The 13,815-nt window shown below is 46.0% G+C and overlaps 1 protein-coding gene across 2 annotated transcripts in view; it reads right to left on the bottom strand.

Annotated features, from left to right (window-relative positions):
• Positions 1-13,815, bottom strand: part of PKP1 (plakophilin 1) — a 331,092-nt gene that overhangs the window by 100,199 nt on the left and 217,078 nt on the right. The window lies entirely within an intron of this gene.

Genomic DNA, 13,815 nt, shown 5'->3' with positions numbered 1-13,815 from the left:
AATTTTCCACGGGATTTGCAGCTGTGCTTGATCTTGTGCGCCGCATACGGCCTGATTCAAAAACTTTATACAGGAGTTTGTGATGCAGTTGTAGTTTTGGATGGCGCCTATGTAGCAAATCCATCACGATGGCATTGATCTGATTACTCACATTTAAGGGGATGTCCATGGTTCGTTGCGTGGCTATTTATGTTGTCAGTACACCAAGACACCCGTTGCTTACGGCCGCATGCTCCTTTGCTTGACTTGACTGAGGATTCGGAGGAGAGCTGGACAGACCACTGCCTCTAGTGGGCCTGTTCGGGTCACTTGAGGGCATTGCCTCACTGTTCCCGAGCTAGCATTGCCGATAAAGTAGTAGCATGAGCTGTTCTACAGGGAATGCAAGTCTCTATCAAGCACGAAGCCAACCTCATCCGGGAGGGCTCAAAGCCAAGTAACTGGTATTCAGTAAAATCAATTGGGGTGTTAAAGTACAAAGCGGAAGATGATTGTTCTTGCAGGTCTCGTCGGCGGATGATTTTGGAACCGCGTTAGCGCACTGTTTTACGCAAACTCAGTGGTAATCCTGGTGCCTCTGGTGGAGCACGCTACCACAAGACAGGGGTTTCAAATGCTGCTATTGTCCCCAAGGTATCCCAGAAGCTGAATATTCATGCACTGCCTCTCGCATGCATTTTACATGTTCTCCTCGGAAAAAGTTGACTTGCTTATAGGCTTGTATCTGGATATCGATATGGCACCCACATCTTCATTGTTGGGTTGCTCGCAAAAAAGTGAGTCTTGGTACTTAAATTCCCCATAGTTCATCCTTTGTCCCAACAGGGACAAAAGCTATGGGCAGGCTCGGTTTGCAAAGAATAGTTATTGGGTACCTGCTTGGGCTTTGTTCGCAGTTCAGTGAGTTTGTCTCCAACGCGGAGATGGTGCGCCGTAGTTAGTTTCCGAAGGGCCCCAACTTTGCGCGGTCGGCACCTGGGTCACATGCATGTGCCCTGTCTGGCTGTTGCAGAAGTTGATTAGTGCAATGGTCCCCAGTTGCGGTAGAGCTGGCCATCCATCGAAGGGAGACATTTAAGGAACGTTCAACACGTTAGGCATTGTTCAGGGGTGGACCCTTCAGCGGTGTCTTGGTGAGGGACTAGCGCAGGGGGATGGGTTTGTGGTGCCTTTTCTGTTGATGTGGGATTTTCGGTGTAATCCTCGGTGTCCTGTCATGCGCCTGGGTGGCGGGCGCCGCGAGAAGTCTTATTAGTATTTTTGCATTGAGCGAAGATTTCGCTGCTTGGCCAACAAGGTGTTATGCAGGTGGCCCTTATCAATGTCTTATTGAGGTATGTTCTACTGATGACAAATGGTAAAATGGTTGTCGGTTTTGGCCGGGCCTCGGCAAGTATGGTTGCATCTTTCACATAACACTTGTGCATTATCGGCCTACAAGCCAAGAAATACTTCACAGGGATCTGCTCACACCAAAGTGGGCCAAGGATCACACAAAGCACAGGATGAGTGACTGGTGTCTGACAGATGGCGAATCATAAGATGGATCCCAGAGGTAGCGGATACATATCTCTTTCGCAGTACGAGGTCAATTTTGTATACAACGCGGGGTCTGTGCGCGACTATTCCGTTTCCAAAGGGTTTCCGCTTCCGGGACCTTGTCCACGTGCAGGTGACCTGCCTGGCGGTTGCAGAAGTTGATGGGTAATGGTCCCATTTGCGGTAGAGCTGGCTATTTATCAAAGGGAGATATTTAACGAATGTGCAACACGTCAGGTAGTTGGCAGCTAACAAGTGTGCTGTGGCGTTAAAAGTGTGGGCAACACTGCGTCAGTGCCAAATGGCGACGGTATTTTCTAGCTTTAGGCATCCCGTAATTCATGGAAGGGTAGGTATCTGCACAATCTTTGCCCTCTGATTACAGACTTGTCTGCCCCCTCCCCCTTGGGTTATCCAGCTGCGAGCTAGAACCAGACAATAGAAGGGGCATCTTTGGGACTGGGGTCCCTAACACATTGATAGCCAAGCGCTGGGGTGATGTACCATGTATGGCATGGTCACCACTGGGTTTGCCCCCCGGGTTCTGGGGTCAAAGTGGGTTTCAGCATTAAGCCTTCAGGCCTGGGATAGCATCCTGCAACCCTTCAATCCAAGTACGGGCAGTTAGGATAGATAAGTATCAGCAAGTGGGTAACATACACTGGCTAGTCAGCGTAACCGTGCCCCGGGGGCATGCGCACTTTACAAATTCAAAAAATCGGCAACCAGAAGGGGGCTAGTTGCGTAACGAGTAAAGAGGTTATGAGGTGTGTCTCTGGCGTTACAGCTGGGTGTAGCCAGTCCCCATAGAGGTACGTCTGGGGGATAATGGTGTGCCCCTTTAGATCCCAATGAGGATTTTCAGCTTATGCTGGGTTGGTGGTTCCATATCACCAACTAGCAGGGTGCCATGTGGCATAAACCAGTAAATATGTGTAAGAAGGACATAGATGCAGGTCTGGAGATGTTTGTCTACGGTAGTACGTAGTTCAAGGCATGGTTGACAACCCATCCACACCAGTTGGATAGCCACCAACTGACACCGGGAACCTCGGATCCTAATAATCATTGGAAGGCACACATCAATTCTGTGGTCTCGTGGGGTATGTTGGTCCCACCCGGAGGTGTAGAAGGCAATAGAACTGCACATGCCACTATTGTGGGGGTGACCGATACAGCAATTTGATCCCTGCCAAAGCAATCAAAGGTTCCCATGGCCAGACGCACAACATACAACCGTTCACCCGTGCCTCACTGAAGGTAGTCGGTTAGCAGAGGTATAGAACTGGACGTCTTGCGCCAGGTTGCAGATACTGCATGGGCAACACTGCAGATAGGCTGTTGCCAGACGAGGGTGCTTGCCGCCTGGGAGGCCAGGCATTGTAGCAGAGCAAACTCCAAGGAACCCTCTCCCCCTCCGAACTGCCTGCGAACGCGAGTTCAGTGAGTTTTGCAATGTCGTAGGTACTCTCCCGTCCAGACAAGGACAGAAGGGTACATTGCAGGAAACTGCATAAATAGAGTAGGGCAAGACCTATAGAGCATCAGGGATCTCAGCTGGTCAGCAGGGACGTTAGCATCGGTGATAGAGCGTTAGTCAAGGAAGTCTGGTAGTAGGCGTAAGTTGTCTCAAAATTGTTGTTTTGACTGCAATAGGGTGCGCTAGGCGGAAATCAGTCTTGTTCGCTAGGGATTATTATAGAAAAGGTCTGTGTATGTCCGGTCAACCTCAACCAAGAGGTGCACCCTGATCCCGGGTCGGGCTACGGGTCGCTTCAGTGATGCCCCTTAGTCGCATCACCAAATGCCCCGTCCACATAGCCACGGATATAGGATGGTTGTGAAGCGGCCCTATAAATGAGTGGGCTGCGGTTCCATTGTGATAGGGTGCACACAAGGCTAGAGAGCTGCAACTACAAGGTTTCAGGAGGTGGGAGCCACTTCAGCTTGAAGGAAGATAGCAGCATTTAAGAGTAGAGCCCCCTCCTGGCAGGCCGTCACATCCTTGCAGGGCATGCGAGGCACTGGTCCTTCACAGAGAACCATATACCGCTCCATGCGCGAATTCGCAGAGCAGGGGTTTTGGCTTCCATCATTTGACTCTGGGGACCTTAAATTCTAAGAATATCTCTGGGAATATACACACGATTCTGTGGTCTCGTGGGTTATGCAGTTCCACCCTTTAGGGTAGAATGCAACAGAACTGCACATTGCCACTATTTAGAGCGTGACAGATGCAACAATTTGTTCCCTGCCGAAGCAAACAGAGTTTCTTATGGCAGAAGGGATGTTCTGATGCCCGTCCTGTGAGGCCATCACATCTTTGCAGGGCATGGGAGGCACTGGTCCATTCCCAGGGAAGCAGGCACCGCTCCATGCGCAGGGCAAGGGGCTTTGGCTTCATCAGGCATGAGCCATGCCGTGCGAAACCCAAATCTTAGTTTGGGTGCACTTGGCACAGGTGGGCTTTGATCCATTTTTACAGGACATGAATATGGCCCGGGAAGTTGCAGGTGGCAGTGAGAAAGGAACTGTTTTGGTGGGGGGCTCTTTTGGCGACGGTAGCCGCCTCCAGAGCTGTGGCGGAGTTACAGGGCGATCTGGAAGCATATGGGTACAGAAAGTTTACCTCTGCAAGAGCACAATAGGGGTGCCAGAGCCAAATCACAGGAACCTCGTGTGGAGGGTCCTGGAACTACGTCGGCGCCCCGTTAGTCCTTCGGGCGGTTGTGGGCCTGAACAACCGGGGGTTCGCCTTGCTACGCTCTGCCCTGAAAAGGGCGTGAGTAATAAGGGACCAATGTGTCACATGATCCAGTAAGGGGATCACCCCCCATAAGGGGAGCGCTGATTGGTTTCTCCACAGTGCGTGGCTCATCAGGCGGGCAGGGCAGCATAGGTTTATACAGCTGCCTGCCCTTGGATCGCCCGTAAGATAACCCACCATATTGCATACTTTTGTATGGAATAAACCTGCAGCAATATTTTTCCCAAACAAAAGTTGTGTTGTGTATTTATTTATGCATGCATACTCTGTTGTGGTAAGGGTGGGGCCTGGTGCCATAATGGGACTATGCGGCTGCCCGCGGCCCCCGCAGGGGGCCACCCTAAGCGGGCGGCCACCCTTAGTCGCATTTGGCACTCCCCCACTAAGACGGGGGACTATAGGAGGAGTCCCCTGACCAGCTACGTCACTTCCGGTACAAAGAGGAGGGGGAGGTATTTATGCCTCCCCCGGCCATCTTGGCGTCCTCTTTGCGCCGGACACGCCGTCTCCCACCCTACCGCTTACCCGGCGTGGGGTTGGCGGGCGAATTACATAGGATGTTGTAATGTTTTCTTTGTCGTTGCAGGCGGAGTTACAGGGCGATCTGGAAGCATATGGGTACAGAAAGTTTACCTCTGCAAGAGCACAATAGGGGTGCCAGAGCCAAATCACAGGAACCTCGTGTGGAGGGTCCTGGAACTACGTCGGCGCCCCGTTAGTCCTTCGGGTGGTTGTGGGCCTGAACAACCGGGGGTTCGCCTTGCTACGCTCCGCCCTGAAAAGGGCGTGAGTAATAAGGGACCAATGTGTCACATGATCCAGTAAGGGGATCACCCGTGATCCAGTAAGGGGATCACCCCCCATAAGGGGAGCGCTGATTGGTTTCTCCACAGTGCGTGGCTCATCAGGCGGGCAGGGCAGCATAGGTTTATACAGCTGCCTGCCCTTGGATCGCCCGTAAGATAACCCACCATATTGCATACTTTTGTATGGAATAAACCTGCAGCAATATTTTTCCCAAACAAAAGTTGTGTTGTGTATTTATTTATGCATGCATACTCTGTTGTGGTAAGGGTGGGGCCTGGTGCCATAATGGGACTATGCAATTTTATCTGTTTAATAAAGCTGCTTGTGCAACTGCAGGTTTTACTCTGCTGTCCCTCTTCTTGGTGCTAACACTGAAGCCTCAGAAAGCAGTTTGTGCCATACGATACCATAAATGGATAGGCGGTACCATTCAATGACAATTCATACCATACCATGTCAATGTCTTGGACTACTAAAAAAAGTGTACTTTTTGAAAGCAAAAAACATTTTTTCTTTTAGCCATTTTTGTTGTATTGGTGAGGGCCTAGCAACTCCTCCAAAAATATATTTTTATAAAAACCATGACAAAACATGACAGGCATTCTAGCAGCCCACTGGTGCTCTGACAGTGTTTATTTTTCATGTTTCTGCTACTATTAACATGTAAAGATTGACAAAGTAAAACATTTCCAATCTTTTGCCCAATATTTGAGCCTTTCAACGTTTTCAAAGTATTGTCTTCCCACAAGCAGGAGTGGGCAGGGAAAGGAAGACAGCAGGGGGTGTGACAATTCGAGGGAGTCCGGCAAAGATCTAGGGCAGTGGCGGTGCCAACACAAGGGGCGAGGCACTTTACCTGAAACAGGAACATATTAGTAAAGGGCTAGAACTGAAGAATCATTGACAGAAAAGAAGGCCTGGAAAGAAACTAAGGCGGCCAGACAGTGTGTGATTTGATCACCACTTGGGGGTATCTAGCAGTGTGGTGGAATGCAGTGGTAAGGACTAGGAGAGCTTCTGCTTGCTTTATGTTTATTTGACTGTAAACATTGAAATATTTACAAACACTGACGTAGATCCTTAGTAAAAAGAGATTTGTATGCTTTTGAAGAAGAGTTTCTTTTCTTACCGTACTTCCTCATTTTAAGATCGATTTCCAACCCTGTGCTTAAATTTCGGACAGGTTCACAGCATTTTTTAGATTTAGAAAAATGCTGTCAGTGTTCTTTTTTTAAAATAGGAAGCAATGTAAGACGTCCTTGACTTCACCTTCTCTTAATACCCAAACGTTTTTCTGAAGACCAAAAGTTGCGTGTGCAGATCAGGACTGGCCATGGTTGGGTCCACAAGTGGTGAACCCATGTCCATTTGTAGGAAAGTCATTTAGATGCCTTGTATGTCCATCTAGTCCATGCGGATAGCTCGAGCGGCAGGCATGATTCCAGTCCTCGTGGGTCAGTCAGCCTTGGAACCTCGTCTGTGTTAGTGTTGTTGCCTCTTCTTTACTTTTGTGACTTGACTGCTGTGATGCTTTTAACAGGCTCACTATCACTTAACAATATAGCAGGCATTTTATTGACTCTGGACAGAATAAACACAGTGTCAGCCCCACCAGGAAAACCTGTGACTATGAGGCAGCGCTCAAAATGCTGTAGAGAAAGCATTGACCCATATATTATCATTAATATGATCGGTTTATGAGCCATGTCAGGAAATAAGGATACACTGTAAGGAAAAAACATAAAATAAAACCATGGCTACAACTGACTACACATTCTTTACACAGCTGCTATAAAAAGCCCCTGTCAGTGGAGCCAAATTTGCTTAAAGGACACCCGCGTGGTAGGATAAATTCCGATACATGCCCCCCAAAGATGTTCTAACCGGACCGGTTTGCAGACAGCCCAACACGTTGAAGCTGGTTGGAGTTGCAGACTGTCTTCTGCGGCCCTCTTGGCAGGTTCACAGGGCGCGATGAGTCACTGTTGTTTGTGCTGGAGACTGGAGGAACCACACTTGTCAAAGCATCTTCATGTAGAAGTGATGAGCTCGGCTGGAAGGCTGCACCCACACTGGTTTTTAAACCAGCCATGATTTCAATCATTCAGGGATTTTGAAATCACTTTGCGTTTCAAAACACTAGCTCAATGTAGGTTTACTATACAACCAGGGAACAGCTGCAAGTACTAGTCTTTAATGCGAACAAAATGCATTCTGGGAATTGTAGTCTGATTGCATTATTGGATTGATTGCCTAAATTTTCAAAGGGAAGTCCAAGACTGGATAAATTCCTTTCCTGAGACATTAAGTATTTTGCTATGCTTATCAACAGCTTGTATGACCTCTATAGAACTGTGCACTCTGTCTTTAAAGATTCTGTCAGGGCCACCTCAGTATTCTGAGGGGTGTATATACATGGGGGCAGATTTATGTTTCCTGGCGCATCCCTGCAAATCAGCATGGATGCGCCAGGAAAGATGTCACGCAAGTTTACCCTTGCGCCACCACAGATGCGCCGCATTTACAATGCAGCGCATCGTGGCGCAAGGATAAACAGATGCGTGACGCATCTGATGGCGTATGGGCGGCGCATTGCTGGAGTTGTGTCGCAAGCACGACGCAACTCCAGCAATGTTTAGGGGCTGCTCATACCTAACATGCTGCGTCATGCCTTACGCCTGCTTCAGGCAGGCGCAAGGTTTTGATGCAGCAGCAGCATCAGAAAAGTGACTGAGTGAAATCTTGTAGATTTCACTGCGTCACTTTTCCGAGGCTTTTTCCGATGGAACGCCCACCCTGCATACATTAAACCTGACGCAGGTTTTATGTGGCGCAGGGCTTTACACCGTGACGCATCTCCATAGATGCGTCACGATGTAAATGGGGTGCAACGTGGCGCAGGGTTTACGCCGCCGCTGTGTCACAAAAGTGATGCAACGGCGGCGTAAATGTGGCGCAAGTCTAACATAAATCTGCCCCATGGTATTTACGGTAAATTCTTTACCTTGGCCAGTGGCAGGCAAGGGGCTGAATGGCGTGCACTCAGTCAATGCAATACAGTGCTCCTGAGAGCTGACAAGAACCTGGTGCCAAACAGCAGGCAGATCACAGAGGGCGCTTGCCGACTGCTTGCTTAGTTGTCCTCCGTGATACTCTACGCCTCCTCAAAGAACAGGGGCACTGCCCAGCTCGTGTTTTACCCACGCCTTTTCCCAGGGCAGGGAGTGAGGACTGGTTTTTCCTGCCTGGTAATCCCATCTGGGTAAACAGACACAATGCTGGCATTGTCGATGCTAGTGCCTGGGGGCGTATGTCCTTCAACTATCCTGGAAGCATCTCTGCAAACACATGCTTCTGCTTGTCAGTTTGTTCCACACACACTTCCCCTGACACACGTCTTAATGTCACGCCGCCTGTGCACACCTACCACAGAGCAGGAATGCAAAAGCAAAGGCACAGAGCAAGCAACAAACACATTTCTGGCTTGATCTTCTGTTTCTGTACTTTCCAGTTCAGCTAAACTCCAATTCTTTCACTCACTCACCCTTTCATTCGCTCTAACACACAATCCCTCTGCCATAAATTCAATCTTTCTCCCATTGAGCCATCTAACAATTCACTGCTTACTTCGTTGTCTTCCTCTTCCAGTTTCTGACCATTTCCTCCCTTCACATAACACTTAGCCTCATTCAATAACCATCATTCCATTCAGATGACTGTGTCACTCTCAAATAGCTCGCTTCCCACCTCAATCGCTTGTTCAGTCATTTACTCATCCTCCTGCCTGTTCTCCAACCCATTCGTTCCTCTTTCAACATGTTTAATCTATCGTTCGTGCATTTACCGGGTGAATCCCATGTCCAAGTAATAATCCTCCCATTGGCACACTCCTTATTTAGTCGCTCACTCATATAAGCACTGTACAGTGCTGGCGCACACTCTCTCATTCGTTCACTCTTCCATTCGATACATTTACCAACCATTAAGGCAGTAAACGTATCTTCCCTCTGTTTACTCACTGAACTATAACCCTTAGATCACTCATCGATCAAGGAATCAGAAGGCCAAGTGATTTATTATCTTACTTTCATTATCTAGTAGTAGAACACATTTTTGTGTAGATATTGTGCATTGTACGTGTTTTGCCAGAACAACGCATCAAATCATCCATCCATGCATTCTTCATACTACATGCACAAATAACATATCCACTATGAGACATCTCCTTTGCATATAATTTAGCCCCCTCCCCAGGTGCAGGCTTCCTGTACAACAAATTATTACATTTAAAATATTAAGTATTATTTACAAGGAACACAATTGGAAAGGCGCAGTTTACATTCAAAGCCTGACCACAGCATTCCGCCCACCAAGACACTTGAGGTCATCCAATGCATCGCAGTTTCTGCCGCATACGTAGAGGAGACTTACGTATAGAATTAAATCAATAAAGCTCCTTGACATCCGATTCTGGAAAAATCTTGATCCAGAGTTAGAAGGGTAAAAGATCTATACCCAAATCAGGAAAAACCATGAAACCCTGCTATTTAAAAATGCTGTAATCAAACCTCCAGGTTCTTATAATTAACCCCTTTCAAAGGACTCACCCTAATTCCTCTAATTCTCCTATATCCCTTTGATACCCATTAAGAATTATTCCCTCTACCTATTGCTTCTATTGCATCTCCATTGCTGATCTGTTTTTTCTTCTCTCTTTACTCACTTCATTTTGCAGTCTAGAACCTCGAGTACTCTTCCCATTTCTCCAAAGGGTCCATTTGGCAACATGTTAGTGCTATAAAGAGCTTAAAAAAATCAATAAATAAGCAATGTAGTGCCAACTATCCTGCAAGTAAGTAACAGTATAAAGGAAAGCACCACAATAGGATCTTCCGTGATTATCTGTGAAAACACTCTTTCCTTCTCAAGTTACATGAATAATGTGCCTCTACAGAGGAATCCATAAGTTGCCCCCTCTCTAGAATGCAGGTGTACACATCTCGTTCCTTTCAGGTGCTCTACTGTGCTCTTGCAGACACACTGGTAGCATTCACGGGTAAGAGAAACATGCAGAAAGAGTTTGTGTTCACTCATTTTTACAGGCCTTGGATTTGAACTTCTTCACCTGAGGTGGGTAGGTCTCTGATGATGGTGTGGTGCAGGGATTTAGACACAGGTCTAATTGTGGCATCGATGTTTGCATAGATCCTTCAACGTGACTGTATGCGATGGGTTCTACAGTCAGAGAAGATGAGATATCTGATAATCCCGTCCCTATCAATAAGGTGTCTCACCAAAGGATGACTATTCTTACATATATTTCATAGGTTCCTTTCACTTATGCGCACTTTTACCCTCTACTCACAACAGTTTCTCCAGTTCTTTTTTTCATTCTCCATGGGCACAGCTTTGTCTAGTGTTTTGTGCACTGCAACTTGCAAATGAACAGGAGATTGTGTTGTATGTTGAATTTCTCTAGTGCTTCTTACATTAGCTCATGTTTAAAGTAATAAGATAAGATAAAAAGATCAGAGCATCTTGCATCAGAGAATTGAATTGATCTGGCAGATATCAAGAATGCTTCCTTCATCACTGGGGAGTCCACAACCTCTGGAAGCAGGCAGTTATTTATGACCCTACTCTTAAAGAAACATACACCTGACCCTCACGTCTTTACCAACTACAGACAAATACCTAAACTCACATACCCATTAAAATCCCTAAGAGCGCAGTCACATGAAAAATTGAAGACTAATTTTATCAAAATGGTTATTAAATGTGTTGTAATCAGGCTTTACACCCAAGTCAGGACCAAAACAGCAATAGTGACAGTCACCAATGCGGTCTTGGCACTCTAGACTAAGCCCATCAGACAGAATTCATTCTTCTTGAGCTGCCTGTCAACTATATTTTAGGCAATCGATATACTTTTATCATAAAGACTGGATCCATTCTTTTCTTTGGAACTGAAGCCAGGTATAAAAATCAGGAATGACAAATCTTCCGGGTACTGCGTTTTCTTGCCGCATGCCCCAGGAGCTCTCCCTAGTCATTTGTTTAAACATGAGTCAATTTTCTCAATTAATTGAGCCACATCATCTACAACCCTAGACTAGACATATAAAGGTCATACCCAGAAGTTTCTAAGACTTTAATATGAGTTCAGAAACCTACCCAACATCACAGAATATCAGGAGCACACTAATAGTGAAAGACAGTGAGTTTCCTCCCCCCTCCTAGTACGAAAGCAGATATACTCAAGTTGTGTGCATCAAAGAAACATTACTTCACTGACTATTTGAAGTTATAATTTATTGGAGCTGCTTAAACTCACAAATCAAGAAACCAGGCAGAACATTCGTCGAGACCCCACCTCCAAATTATTGCAGTGATCAAAGGGAGCCATTACCAACGTTTTTTAGTCGAAATTCATGATCTCTCTACTATTTAAATGAGCCACCCAAGAGACCTGACCAGATCCCAGTTAATTGCACGGCTGAGTTATAAGTATGTAATAACACCAGCTTTCCAAAAAAGCTTGCAACACATCAAGGCCTTGCCAAAGTTTGCAAGGGCCCTTGCATAGTGCCGCACAAGTTGTCCTACACCAACAGGTTTTTACAACAGTAGGATAATCGATGCAATGCACTGTCACTTTAGACCACAAGTACAAGAGCAAGTCATTAGTAAATATCTCCCCCAGAGTACAAAATTGAGCGGCCAGAGCAATATTTGCGGTGAAACGAGAGCAAAATGTGAGTGGGTGAGAGACCATGGAAAACGTCCTGCATCCTTTAGATCACAGCCTAAATACCTCAGCCGGAGACAACTCCTATCAACTTAAATGCCCTTAAAACAAAGACAACAACATACCTTATCTATCAACCAGGAAGGAAAGCTAATATAAATATGTGGAGTTGTACTAACACACACCGTTACAAGTCGTCTCTAGATAATGTTCCCTCCTTAAATTCTACAACAAAGCGTCCTGAAGTAGAAACAAGCACAGTACTGGCTACATTTGCAAAGGTCAAATTCGAATTAATTATCATACTGCAACTAAATCGACATTATAAAAACAATGTTTACTGCTTCACAGATGGATGTAACAATTACATTCTACAAGGAAATAACTCCCCAAATAGCCATAAGGCGTATTCAATGTTGTTTTACCTTACTGCACAAATCTAAACCTGTGAATCCTGGTTTTGGTTTTCCGCATTTGAGCCAGAATTATTACTCAGATTTTCATTGTGTTTCTTCAGTGAACTTTTATGTTTTTATTTAGATTACACTTCATTTCCAACCTCTACCACATGCACATTTTGGCTGTGCAGGGTGGGGGTTCAATGCAGACCCAGCAGAGAGGCGCTGCGCACATCTCCCCGCTGCCAGACAGCCACCACTCCACACGACATCTGGCCATGCAGCCTCAGTTGGGTGCAAGGTCTGGCTACTGGCCAGGCCCTGAGACCCACCAGCTTTGTGTTTTTCCCACCTCTCAGTACCACCTGTGCCTTGGGGTAAGACACTTCTTATAGTATCTGCCCTTGCCTCTGGATTTTTTGTTTTCATTGTGCAAATTCTACAACTCATAACCGATTAGCAAATTATTCAGACAATGGCAGTCGTATTCGGAATCCAGAATGGCAGCTCATGGGATCACTATTGCTTTTTGATTTCAAACCACACACTGGTTTCTGTTTTTTTTTGTCCGGTGTGACACTATACTTTTGGGCATTTCAACACTTCCTTGGGTTATTCTCACAATAAAAGATACCTTTCTATGTGAAGAAATCCCTTACCTTCAGAGTCAATGTTTGTGAACACCCACAGAGCGATAACACAGCATTGTGGACAATCATTGCAGTGGCAATGCAACCTCCCACAACATTCCCATAGAAGCAACCATTTTGCTGCCACAAAACACATACATATTTTCACACTCTCAGATACAAACCAGGCTCAGGCATGCACTAATAGGTGCACCGTGCTACCACCACATCGGTCAAACTTCAACCACCTTACTCATCATGTGCCATATAGGCCAAACTACAAATCACAGTTCAAAACAGAGTCGAAGTGTTTTAAGCCAAGCAGTCTCTATGAAAAGGAAATAAAAAAGATTTTCCTCAGAGCACTAATGCACCATCTGGTGGTCACATTTTCACCAGAAAATGTCTGAAACAGGAGAATCCGCATGCTTTCTAAGTTGAAGCCTACCAGATAGAGGAGCTGTCTGTTTTTCTAATAACATCTTAGGGACATTTGGAACTCTTCCCTGGGAATGGATACTTTCCAATGCTTACCGTTGGCTTTCTGGCATGTAACTCGTTTTTCCTTGCTTTCTATTTGCTGGCTCTATTTGTATTAGGCTGTACAGCTTGAGTTTGTCCCTTCCGTTACCCAAACGCTATTAACTGGATTCTTCCACCAGTACTGGATTTCTGCAAACAGGCCTTTACATCTTGTTCTTATCTTATCACATTTGATGTGCATTCAAAGACAGAGGTTTAAATGTCAGGCATTCTCTTCCAGGGAACTTGGTGTTTACTTTTCTTTCTCTGACTTCAAAGTGGGATGATTTATGTGACAAACTTGCTGACTACTGAGTCTGTTCTTGAGGAAGGCTGTAGGATGTTATTTTTTTTCTAGCATACAATAAAATGTGCATATCTGTAAATGAACTGTGCCTACATTTC

Source organism: Triturus cristatus, chromosome 1_1 (assembly GCF_964204655.1).
Source record: "Triturus cristatus chromosome 1_1, aTriCri1.1, whole genome shotgun sequence".
NCBI classification, from domain to species: Eukaryota; Metazoa; Chordata; class Amphibia; order Caudata; family Salamandridae; genus Triturus; species Triturus cristatus.
The sequence above is the reverse complement of the archived record's forward strand: the minus strand, read 5'-3'. Positions and strand labels throughout refer to the sequence as shown.